Raw genomic sequence first — 13,031 nt, 5'->3', positions numbered from 1 at the left:
CTTTTATGTGGCATTTTATGAAGCATTATTCCGAGGGTTATTTAGACATGAACTCGGCTCTCTCGAAAAGTTACAATCAAAGCCACATCTGCATAAAAGTTTACTAAAAACTTTTGCTGTGCACTAGGTGCTGTGCTAGATACCAGGAACACAAAAGTGACCACATAACAAACCTCTCTCCATTCACTTTGGAGTTTGAGGATAGAGACAGCATCGTCTATGGACAGTGCCAACACCAGAGCATCATTTTCTCTCCTCCAGCTAAGGGGATTACCCTGCCTAGCACAGTGCCTGACATACAGTCAAGTACTCAATGAGTAATTATTGATGGAAATGAGCTAAATGACAATAATGAATAAATGTTAAGGTATAAGTACAGAGTGCTATGGAAAATACATCGAAGGAGAAACTAGACTAGGTGGAGGGGATGAACTGTGGAAAGTGTCATTTACACTGAGACAAGAGTCGAAGAACCTAATGATGCAAAAGAAAGACCAGGCTTATAGAGTTAGACCTGGTTTGAGTCTGAGCTGTGCCACTCAGAGCTCGGCAATTCTAACTTTTCCAACCTTCTCCTCTGCCTCTATAAAACACTGATGAAGACTTTGGAAGACTAAAGGAACTATTATTTATCTGTAAGCATCTGTGACAAAGAAGAACCTAGATGACAGCCACCGGAGGAGGCACAGAGAGCAGAACTGCAACGTTAAAGCAATGAATCCCTAAGAAGTAAGGTTAAGAGCACAAATGCTTTGGGGGATGGATGGCAAAGATGAGCCTCACAAACATGGTAGCGACTGGGGGAGGTGCTATGGAACTTAGCTTCTAAGGCCAAACAAGGAGGGGACAGGGCAGGTGACTTGTGGGATTTGTCTTCCTCTTCCAATCCCTCCCAGAAGGCTTTCATAGTCACCATGCGGGCCCTGCCTGTCACTGTTCACAGGATGTTGTATACCTTTCAGATATTCAGATAATCTGAGGATATTGTGATGGGTGGAGGTTCCAGGCCATATATATGCATATACATATATATATGTACATATATATACACATACATAGACATGCATATATGCATGTACACACACATATCAAAATATAGCCTTTTCCCCTATAAGTGCTTGCAGTAATTAGCTTCTGTTGCTTTTATCTTAAATATCCACAAATATAACCCCCTTTCTTCTGTTCTTCCTTCCCCACATGGCCATTAGGCACTTTCCCGCTGCATTCAAATGATTAGATAAGTTCTTGCACGTGTACACACACACGCGCACACACACACACACCTGTTGTCTACTGGCTTCACCTTTTTATTAGGTGAGCTTTTGGGAAATGCCCTAAGATGAACTAGATTGTCAGCTATATTAATATGAGAGGCTGGGGAGAAGAAGATGCTAGCCGCCCACTTTTGGTTTGGGTTTTCAGTCCATCACATGAGCTACAACTATATTTTGACATGGCAAAAAAAAAAAAAAAAAAAAGTCAAACAAGATTGTGTGAAACACCAAGGAAAGGGAATAGTGGTGGCCAAAGATGAAAGAAGCTGCTGGACATAAAAACATTGTAGACAGAAAAATTTGGGGAGGGGAGAATGAGAGATGTTTCAAATGATGATGGGGGAGGGAAAGCAATCGGTTGGGCCTTTGAAATTGTGCCAGGAACCAAGAGCCAGGGGCAGTGGCAGAGGGGAAGGCCAGGTAGGACAATTAAAACGGAAATCTGGCTCCTTACAGCGCAGCATGAAGCGGGGCTACAGAATTTGCTGCAGTGGGAGGTGGGGCCAGTCTGGCACAGTCTGTGGGTTTGAAAGGAGCTGGGCGGGTTGGGGAATGCCAGTCAGCCTTTGTAGTTCTGAGCTCAGAGAGGGGGTGACGAATACTGGGCTTCAGGTCAGAAGCCTGGCTTGGGTGGCTCTTGGAGAAATTTTCCCTCTGCTCCCAAACTCTTAAAATGCGCTCATCACACCACTGGCCTCCAATCACAGCAGAAACACGTGTCCTGGAGGCTGTCTTCCAGCAGAGGTTGTGGCCGTGGTACCTGTTGGCCGATTGATGGGGTCCCTCCCCTCCTCTCCTCTCCTATTCCCTAGATAGCCTAAACGAGACTGAACACAATATCTTTGCATATTTCCCTTCACCCTTCCCACATGCTTCCTATCTCCCAGACTCCTAGGGTTAATCCCCAGGACAACCTTGCTTTGAAAGAAAAAATGTGGTGAGCCTCCTAGAAGATTTGGATCTCAGAAGCCTCTGTCCGTCCTGCTTCAGCCAGACGCCAGACAGCCGGCTCAAGGGGATGGACGTTGACAGGGAAAGAAGCAGTAAGTTTTTGTTGTTGTTTGTTTTCAAGGCTTGGTTGCTCTCCAGAATTAAGGCCCCTAACAGCCTGAGGCTTTCTTTTCTTTATTTTTCCCCTTTCCTTTCATTTCTTTTTCTTTTCTTTCTTTCTCAGCAGAAATAAGTGATATCCCCTTCCCGTGTTGGGGGGGTCGGGGGAGGCTGACTCAGAAAAGCAATTGGATTAGGAGAGGTCTCTTCATTGGTGTTCATATCTTGGGTTAAAAATATCTGAAGTTGATTTGTGCATGCCTATTCTCAACACTGTAATATTTTAAAATGTATCTGCATTTGTTAAAGTAATTTGTACTGATTATTCTTCTCCAGAATAAATACTATATATCTGGCTGATTGATTGTAATTATGATGAATTTGTCCCGGCACTTGCATGGATGTCTTCTTTGAGGATTTTTGTGCATATTTGCTGCTCATCAAAGGGAAGGATAGAAGGACTTTGGAAGGAGGGTGTGGTCGGCTGATTCAGCTTCCTTCCCGGCCCATCCCTGACTCTTTCCCTGTGCTCCTCCCTCTCCCCATCTCCTACCCTGGCTCCTCAGATCCATCCTGAGCCAGCTGTCAAGGAAATGGCATTTACCTTTCGTTTCTCGTACTGCTTGTGTTAGACTCGGGCATGTAGGAGACCACTCCCCACGATCAAACTCATTCCATGTGTGATCTCAGCATATTTTCGGACAAGACAGAGACCAGACTATTGCATCTACTCCTTAAGCTTCTCTCATCCTGGGATTATTAGCCAAGATAGTGATAACCACAATAATACTGTATTTAGAAACTCTCTAGCACATTTCGTTTCTGAGAATCTTCCAGATGTTAACTAATTAATCTTCACAACACTCCGTACAAGAGAGGTAAATATTATTAACCATGATGGAATATACATATGTATATGCTAAGGACAGCAAAATAGTTCACTTATTTATCATGGTTCACTTGATCTAGTAACTGGTATTTTTAAAACACCCATCATAGATACAATAATTAGAGATGTGCTTTTGTTAACAAAACCACTACCCACTTCTAGCGTACCCTTGGGTACTAAATAATTACCCACTTTGTGTGGTTATCTAGCTCACTAATTACCCACAGAAATTGGGGTCAGGTGTTAACTGCTTGAAATAAGTATCCTCCAAAGACATCGCTGAGTTGTGTAGAGAAAATGATGTGTTCATAGCAAAACTTTCATAACTCATATATTTGTATATCTTTGTAAGCGGAGTGAATACAGACAGGGGCAAATTAGCTTAGCATGTGAAAATCGTGCTGAACTGTTGTTGCAAAGATAGAGAGGTTTAGGAGAGTCTCGGGGAAATTTCATCCTCTGTTTACCTTGCCTTTCTGAAGATGAGTGAAAGGACATGATTCCCATAATCTGGCCTTCATATGCAAGCACACTAAGACAATTGGTGATTCTGGTTAGGAATGATTCATTTTGGCGTTACAGGGAGGCACCCAGTGAGTCAAAGATTTTTTTTTTTGACAGCTCCACCCTTTATGATTATTCTAGCATGTTTCTTTTTTCTCATCAGTCTAGTGCAAACACACTATTAGCCAAATCTGAAAAAGATTCTAACCCAGTCACCAAGCCTGCCAACCGTCTCTTTCTCCTTCCCAATAACGACCAAAAAAAAAAAAAAAAAAAAAAAAAATTAAAGGGAATCCAACACTATGATTGTACGTCTTTCTCTTTTTGCCTCGATTTCTTCTCCCCCTTCCCCTCCCTTCCCCTCCTCTCCTCTCTTCTCCTTTCCCTTCTTCCTCCCTCTGTGTCTCCTCATTTGTGCTTTTCCTTCTCCTTTCCTTGGGCATCCAGCTGTGCTTCTGCAGGTCTCACAGTGAGAGACAAAGCTCAGAGTCTGAGCTGAGCACAAAAAAGCTACTTTTAAAAAACATCGACTTGGAGCAAACCTGCATCCTCAGATACCTCCCTCCCTTCCTTGCTATTTACAGAACCCGGCATTACACTTAACACAGCACTGCCTGTTGTCTGCGTGATTCCAGCCAGGAAAATCGGGTGAAGATGGCAATACACCCACTGTGTGTGTAGATAGGTAGAGACCCCGATTTTCAGGAGCTACCTGTTTTCCGGGATCAAGCTTTGAAAACGCACGCCAACAGACATGATGGGAGATGCTCCCCTGCTCAACCCAGGATGTCTTTCATTTTTATCTTGTGCCACTTTTTTTTGTCATCTGAATTATTGCTTATCATTATCAAGGGGCTTTAGGCTGATCAATGGAGTGTGTGTGTATCTGATGGACGTTTGAGGAGAAACCCTTCAGAAAGAAGGAAAATGTCTGCAGTTGGAAGCAAAGGGTTAGGATGAGCTACAGTGACTGATGAGTTCATTTCAAAATCCACGGGAACGTAAGTGGTAAATTAGTACATATGGCAAACATAGTCAACGAGCAAAACCTGCCATTGAAAGGAAAGCGATTTTTCGCATTGTAGTCATCTCACGCCTGAATAGAGTGCGTATTTTAAATATAGATTTGAATCACTGCTCTTTTATCCCCCTAAATGCCGATTTCAAAGAAGTCTTTGGGCGCTGCTGACTTTCTGGCCATAAAGAAAACCCACCGAAGATTCACAAAATGCACCAGCACCTGTAGTCCTACAACACGCCTAGGTGTTTTAAATGCCGGAGGGATGCAGAACAATTAGGCAGAGAACTGCACTGTGGTCTCTCTTCTTCACTCCTTCCTCCTCCTTTTTTTTTTTTTCTCTTTCTTTCCCCCCTTCTAGAAAACGTGACACCTGATCTCTGGGTCTAGCAGGCTGAGGATTTTTCTGTATTTGTATAATACAATGTCTGGCCTTCCCCCTGACCTGCTGGTGTATTTTTGGCCTCATTAGTAGTCAGGGAGATGCCTTAGTGCATCCGGGGCTGCGAGTCAGGGATGAGACACTACAACGGAGAGAGAGGGAGCGAGCGCGCGAGGATATTAGAAGGGAGGCTTGTCTCCAAGATATGGAAGGAAGTGAGAAATGACAGGACCGCAAGCTTTGTATGGAGGAGCCTGGCGGGGCGGGGGAGCGGCGGGGAGAGCCAAGTGGATTCTCAGAAAAGCAGGGAAGCCGTAGAGGAGCTAAAGGTGATTAGAGGGGGATATTGATTCCTTACTCTGCCAGAGATTTAAGCAGGCATGCGAGGAATCTGCACCATGGTTGGCAAAAGGAGACCCGTTGCCTCCTGTAACCAGACACTCGGGCTTTCCAGGAGCCCAGGGAGAGAGCCGAGAAGAAAGGGGGCAGTGTGGTCTAGGAAAATTCAACTTGTCGCTGATTTGTGCCTGATGCTTGCTGCCCGTCAGCAGCCTCCCTTACAATCTTTTTTTTTTTCCTCTCTCTCTCCCTTTTTTTTTTTCTTGCCTTCTCCTTCTTCACCGAAGCCTAGGGGAGCCAGCAAAGATTAAATGTGCTTTCTCAAAGGCAGCCACTTCATGCTGCTATGTCGAAAGGGCCATTATTATTATTATTTTTAATAGGAAAAGGAAAAGGGAGAGAGAGGGAGGTTGAGACAGGGAGAGAAGCAAGGTAGGTTGATGACGGACTAGCTTTTCTGGGAGGAAAAGGAAAGTGAGAGAGAAAGGAGAAACCCTGAACTGAACCGGACGATCGAGCCCGAGGAGAGCCTTACAGAGGTGAGAAAAAAAAAAAAAAAAGTTGTCTTGAAGATGGGGAGGGGGTTGGGGATGCTGAATAGATCCTGTGCGGAGGTAAAGGAGGCATAATTTAGCTGTCTTGCTGGTGTGATTCTATTTTGGAAAGGGGGGGGGGAAGCCGGGGGGGTGGGGGGGAAGAGCCTGGAGCTTTAACGGGTTTTAGTTGCCTGTGGAAATATATACCAAATATTTAGCATTTTTACTAAGTGCTGGAGGCCCCTCCAGTGCCTTCCTCGCGGGGGCTGCTTTGTCATTCTCTTTGACTTGCCAGCCATCTACCTTGCTGAGGCTGGAATAAAAGAAGAAAAAAAAAAAAAAGGAAGGAAGGAAGGATAGAAAAAGAAAGAGGAAAGAAAGAAAAAGAAGAAAAAAAGAAGAAGGAAAGAGGAGAGAGGAAAAGGGGAAAGAAAAATTTTAAAGGAGTCATCTACCCACCCACTTCCCCTCCCTTCTCTTCCCATTTTGGAGGCGGCACAGGAGCCCCTGGCGCAGAACAGCTCGGCTCCCAGGCAGACTGGGGTTGGGGGGGGGCAGCGACTCTCTCTCTCAGGTACAGAACCGGTAGCTTCTGCGAAGATGGAGGGGAATTAGGCTTCTGGTTCCTCTGAAATATTGGCAAAAGGCTCCCCAAGGTTCGGCGGCGGGAGTGGGGCGGGGGAGACGGCTCTCCCCAGCCTGCACCCACCCCTTCCCACCTCGCCTCCCAAATGACAGCCTGGTGCTGGCTCTGCGTGATTTGGCCTTGGCTTCAGCCAAGCAGCTGATGCAGAGGAGGCCCCGTTTGCAGGACTGACTGGCAAAGTGCACGCTGAAGAAAGAAGGAAGAAATTTTTTAAAGCAGCTCTGGGGAGGTTTCTCGTTCCTAAAAAAAAAAAAAAGAAAGAAAAAGAAAGAAAGAAAGAAAGAAAGAAAGAAAGAAAGAAAGAAAGAAAGAAAGAAAGAAAGAAAGAAAAGAAAAGAAAAAAAAAGAATTAAAAAAAATTTTTAACTGAATATTTTCCAAATTCGATCAGCCCCAGCCCCTCCCTGCGCCTCCCCCAAATTGCCTTTTTTTTTTTCCCTCCCTCGTCAAAGCATAAACTACAGAGTTACAGTCTCTAGATTTGGTGTAACGCTTCCTGCCCCCGCCTCCCCTCCCCGCCCCGTTGTCGGTCCTCTATTGAAACACCTCGCCCAGGCTAGCGCACTGCGAGCTCACATTCCCCCCCTTGCTCGGAATGGTGTTACGGGAGCCTGCAGCCCAGCTCCGCTTCCAATGGGTGAGTCTAAAACGCTATTCGCATTTATACTTTCATGGCCTCCAGCCCCTACTTCTTGGTCTTCTCCTTCTGAAAGCCTGATTTCTCTGATTTTGCATGCGGCATGCCTTGCCCAGGGGGAAAGAGATGCCTCCTATTTTCCATACGGTCAGCTGTGCTAGTTGTAAGTTAAAGCTTTGAAAGGGCATTTAATCCTTATGTTAGTTAGACCATGGTTTATATAAAAAGAAACAAACAAACAAACAACCGTGGGCATTTCTGGGTCTATGCATATTGTTTTTCATTTTAGTAAAACTGTGTTGCCCAAAGCTTCAAAGAGTTTTCTCTGATAGACTCACGATTGTGTGTTCAGGTATGTATATATGTCCACGGATCCTGCGTGTGTGTGTGTGTCTGAATATATGATATATACATGGAACCTAAATGTTGTGACCTAAGGAAGCTTCCAGAGTGAGGGGATACCCTGCCACCTGTTTGTTACCTTTTAGTCATGAACCTGGAACAGAAATTGCCTGTCATTCTTGTTTTGCTTTGCTTTGTCTCAAGAAAGAACAATTTGTTGCGCTCCTCTCAATCCCTGAGACCCTAACTTGTGATGTTTACCGTTTAAATCCACGGGTTAGGCTCTTGGGAGCTGCGAGTCGTGCCTTTGCATCCTGGAAATTTGGTGGGACTTTTTCCTTTAAAGCAAAAACAAAAGAAAAGAAAGTTTGTCTGAAGTGATTGAGTGCACCTCTGAGGTTTTCATTGTTAGGAAGGGGTCAGGTGACCAGAAAGTGGCAGCTCCTGGATTTCTGTTAAAGTAGGTATATATTCTGTTATAAGAGCGTGTTGGCTGGTGTGTGTGTGTGTGTGTGTGTGTGTGTGTGTATAATTGGAGCCTGAGGCTTGTGGAACTCCTCTACCATGGTCTATTTCTTGAGAGCAACACGCAGTACTATCCGAGCGTAACAAGAACAGCTCAGTACCTGGTGCTTGACCTCAGAACATATCAGCTGAAGTCCCAGCATGCCCCGTGCCTCCAACTTTTAAACTCAAGAGTTAATCTTAAAATTGTGCCCAATTAAAATGGGCATGTGGACATGTTACACATTCGGGACTCACATGTATGTATCATATATGGCTAGATGGTGAACACGCAGACACAGATGGGGCAGACCAAGAGTTTGGGCTAAAATATTAACAGGCTAAAAATACTACCCTTGCTGTTCTACACGGAGGATGAAATTTACAGTATTCATAAAGACCACATTTGTATTACTTTGCAAGATTTTAAAAAATAAGAGGAGTGATAGAGCCTCCTGGCTGGGCATCTATTTTAAAACATTATGCACCGTGAGTTTAAAAGTAATAGGGATTGGAAATATATTTTCTAGATATGTAAATGGAGAGAAATAACCACAGCACACACACATGCAATTGTTGTATCTTTGGGGAGTAATCATTGCCCATTATTCTTCATTTAAAGATCGGAAAAAATTTATCAGGATTTAAATTCAATCCAACAAAGTTATTGATAACACCAAAATGTGCATTTAAAATGATCTTCTCTTAGGATAATTGTTTACGTAGTTTGCAGTTTTCTGAAAATGTAACTTTTCGTGGCAGAATGATTTTAGTGATTCAGATCTATCTCCTAGTTGAAGAAGAGAAACAGTAACTTACCTTTCCTTTGTTGTGAGAGATTCCAATATACAATTTTATTTAAACAGTTTCAGTATTCTTGGGCCAACATTTATCTTCTATTTTTGGAAAATACCTAAATCAGCCCTGACTTCAAATGCTTTCTTCTTTTAAAGACTCTATATTGGTTGTAACCTCATTTTATACGTGTAGTGGAAGGTTAAGGAAACTGTTCTTTTCCTGTGTGTGTTTTTTTAAGTGTTTATTGCAATTTCAATCATTGACTCCAAATCGTAGTCAAGAAACCATTTTGTATCAGAAAACTGAATCGAGAAAATGAACCGTGCAACAATTGCACCATGTCTTTTGTTGAGACCTCTTGTGTAGTTGTACTATTTAAATATTACTTTCCAGTCTTTGGTGGCCTGAATAGGCTTCAGAGAAAAGAGTTACTTGATTTTCAAGTCATCCTTTGGTTTCTGTACAATGGATTAATGATTTTTCCCCATCTTAGCGGACGTGTATGCATAGGTATTCGGAATTTATGGAAAGGGATCCATTTAACTTATGGATATATATTACCACATGATTCATAGCAAATATTTGCAAAACATTTGGTGCTTTCCTAAGTCAAAATATATCTGCAATTAATTCTATGAAAATGTATGCATGGGCCAATAAAAATATGCTGGATATAATTCTTCTGTGATTTTAAAGGGTAACAGGATAGTAATTTAATACAAGTGATACAGTTTGTATTCCAAGGCACTCTTTTTTTTTTTTTTTTTTTTTTTTTTTACATGTTTTCAAGTGGATTGCTCATGCCCTGAGGTTGCTATCACAACTGATCACACAGGCATTTAGGAGTACACAACGATACACAGGATTTTGTATTTCAGCAGGGGACTGCTCCAGTGTAAGGGCAGGTTTCTCAACACCCCTTCTTCCTCACCGAGCCCATCAGCGAAGTTCAGTGAAATGAATAACATAATTGGTGGTTGGTTCAATCACTACCAGTCTAGACTAGCCCAGACGCATCAATTAGAGAGAGCTGTCTTTTAAAGGGGGAGCGCAACCGAAACAAGCAGGGCATTATTGATACTGATCTTTAAAAGTGCAAATCCAGCTTGGCAGATAAAAAAAAAAAATAAGGCGGAGAATTGGGGGGGGGGCGGTTTGCGTTGCGGGAAGAAAAGAAAAAGACGTGAACTGGAGCTTTCGGACACAGAAGGACAGGAAGCTTGAGAGAAAAGGAATGGATAATGAGTGCAATGCAATGCAGCACCTCCTTGGAACACACAGTTACAATTCAGTTCACAGGGCATACTGGTTCACCATATTTTTAACTAGATTTCCCCCTCCTCCTTTTTTTTTTTAATTCCTTTTTTTTTTTTTTTTTTTTTTGCCTCTGTTTCCAAAGAAGTGCCAGCTCAAAACCAATGCAGTTGGAAATTTAACAGCTCTAGGAAGCTCTACTGAGAAGAAAGCCAAGTAATACGAACCAGCCAAAACTCCTTTTGCAACATTTTTCCCCAAAAGAAAAACACAGAAGATGTTTATTTTTGAGTCTCTAATTCTACCTTTAAAAAAAAAATCGACTGTACTAATGAACAGTACTCATTTTAAATCCAGCACCTGGGAGCTAATTTTATGGGCAAGACACCTTTAGGTAAACAGTTTTCTGTCGAATACAGTGAAATGATGAAGAATGTAACAAAAGGCTTTGGTAATTTGGTAGTGGTGGGGGTGGTTTTTGATGGAGAAATAACAGATGATTTAGAAAGCGTTAGGAACACATCAAGCCCCAGGGAAAGAAAATGTTTGATTGGTATTAATTAAAACACTGCTAATATATTCTAATAAAATCAAATTTAACATTCTAAACTAATCCGCTCGGTATGTCAAAGGAAAAGAAAAGTATTATCTTATTTGCATCTCTGCCATCCAAATGCATTTGCTCATTCAGCAGAATTAATTTTTATCACCAGCCTGTTTAATCTCCTCACAGATTTAGTCAAACTTATTCTTTCAAACTAAAAAGGATCAGGGGAGGGGATCCATGGAAGGTATTGGGAAGACTAGAGACTGTATTTAGCACTGGCTTTATATTTACCATGTCCTTTTCTCTTCCTTCGCTGTAGTGGGGTGTGGAGGCACCCGTGAGACTCGGGTGTGGGGGGGTGATGGATGGTTAATTTTCCTCTTTCTCTCCTACCTACCGGGTTATTTGGCAATTTCAGTTGCCAAACTATTTGAGTGGCATTTATTTACATGACTGATGTTACTCCGTTGATTAATATCTCATTTATTTCTAATTTCAGAATCTATTTTATTACAAATTCCTGATGCAAAAAAAAAAAAAAAAAAAAAAGCTCTCATGCTCATGCCACACACCGATCGCTTCTTCTCAATTATTTGCAACTCTCGTCCCCTTAAGATAAAGTGGGGGAGGTGAATGTAAAATTTTATTCACTAATGAGTTCTTTGTTTCATTATTTTAGCCAAAATTTCTACGGAAAAATGTATGTTTTCTGAAATGGCGAGTTTTGTGTTCTTTATTGTTAAACTCTCACAATGGGTAAAACTGTCCCCTAATGACATCATAACCAAAATGCTTCTCCTCTCATTTTGTCTCTCATGACTATGATATCATATGTAAATATGTGCCCGACACAAAAAATGAATGGGCCAGAAATATCGAGGGGCCACATTTGTGTATTTCAAAAGTGAGGAATTCTGTCCGGCCTCAAGGAGATGGAAACTACCAGACTTATAGTCCTGATGATACGGCTTGTTTTTGCTCCATTGCCTTTTTCAGTTCTTCAACGTAAAAGAGCAATCGCAGTTCGGTTTCACATGTATTGTTCTATAATCCAGGCAATAAATGCTAATTAGTAATGCTCAAGGATCCGACCATTCAGAGTAATTATCATAATTTACTTCTTCCTTGTTAAAGACATTCCTTGCTGATTAAAAAAAAAAATTAAATCGCTTTCTCATTGCACTGCAGTGGAAATGCATTGGAGACTTGTCCAGGGTATAGTAATACGGTTCTGGCTGCCTTCGAAGTCATCGACATGTGCCTCTTAGCTTATTCCAAATGGAATTGCAACTTAATTTCTAAAAAGAGATTCATGTAAATGCATAAAGTTTTGCATGTGCACCAGGAATGTATGATTTTATTTTACAAACCCCAAGGCTCCTCCTTCCTGGCCCACCCCCTTTCTAAAACCACTTACTGAGCAGAACAAAGGAAACTGCTAACTATAGAAGCATCATTAAGTGTGAACACAGCAGCATGATAAAGTATGTGATATGACAACATATTTCATTGCACAAAAGTGCAGATAATTAAATAATTCGATAGTAACCCTGACTAATTAGCAGAAAGATCTTTAAGGAGGAATCAAGAAAATGGATCCAATCAACTTGAATAATATGCTCCATTCTCTAAGATCACAAATACATATTTGGCTATTTGATAATTGATTGATTCATACAGAAAGATGAGGACAAAAGCCTGTTCCTCAAAATGGAGCTTTGATATGGCATCCTCTTTAGGACAAATTAATCATGGGTTCTGTAAGAGCAGAATTTAATGTAGGGCTCTCTGTTTCCAGTCAAAGGTGTAATCCTCCATTCAGTTGCACATTTCTCTTTTATCAGGTGTTCTAAAAACATCGCCAACCCCTTTGCTTTTCATATCATTGCTGCAGAATATATATATATTCTGAATATATATATATATATATATATATATGTATATAAAGCCTCCTCCACATTTTCTAATGAGGCTTCTGTTTAAGTTTACTTCATCTTGCTTGAAGCAAATAAGGATGCAAGGCACAGAAGGCATAGGATAAATAACCATGCTGAATATTATATTTGGTGGAATCGTCCCCCTCCCTTGCTTAATGTATCAAGGTAATACTCCCAGTTTCATTGTTCATTGGTCCTTTCAGAAAGAGCTTCGGCTTTTACTTGAGGGTTGTAAGCACATTAGAGGAATAATTCCCTCTGGATACTATACAGAAGGAGCCACCTGCAAAATGTTGATGCTGTTATTGAAATCTCAAGTGGAATCAGCTTTCAAAAAATTAGATATTAGATGCATCCGATATAATTTGCAATGT

At 41.7% G+C, this 13,031-nt stretch overlaps 1 protein-coding gene across 1 annotated transcript in view; it reads left to right on the top strand.

Annotated features, from left to right (window-relative positions):
* The window catches only part of BLID (BH3-like motif containing, cell death inducer), a 117,359-nt gene that overhangs the window by 9,097 nt on the left and 95,231 nt on the right, over positions 1 to 13,031 (top strand). Inside the window, 2 exon segments of the mRNA XM_072813647.1 lie at positions 603 to 729; positions 2,162 to 2,317. The gene's annotated coding sequence lies outside the window, so the exon portion shown is untranslated.

Source organism: Canis lupus, chromosome 3, assembly GCF_048164855.1.
Source record: "Canis lupus baileyi chromosome 3, mCanLup2.hap1, whole genome shotgun sequence".
NCBI classification, from domain to species: Eukaryota; Metazoa; Chordata; class Mammalia; order Carnivora; family Canidae; genus Canis; species Canis lupus.
Note: the sequence above shows the minus strand (reverse complement) of the source record. Positions and strands in the feature narration are given on the sequence as shown.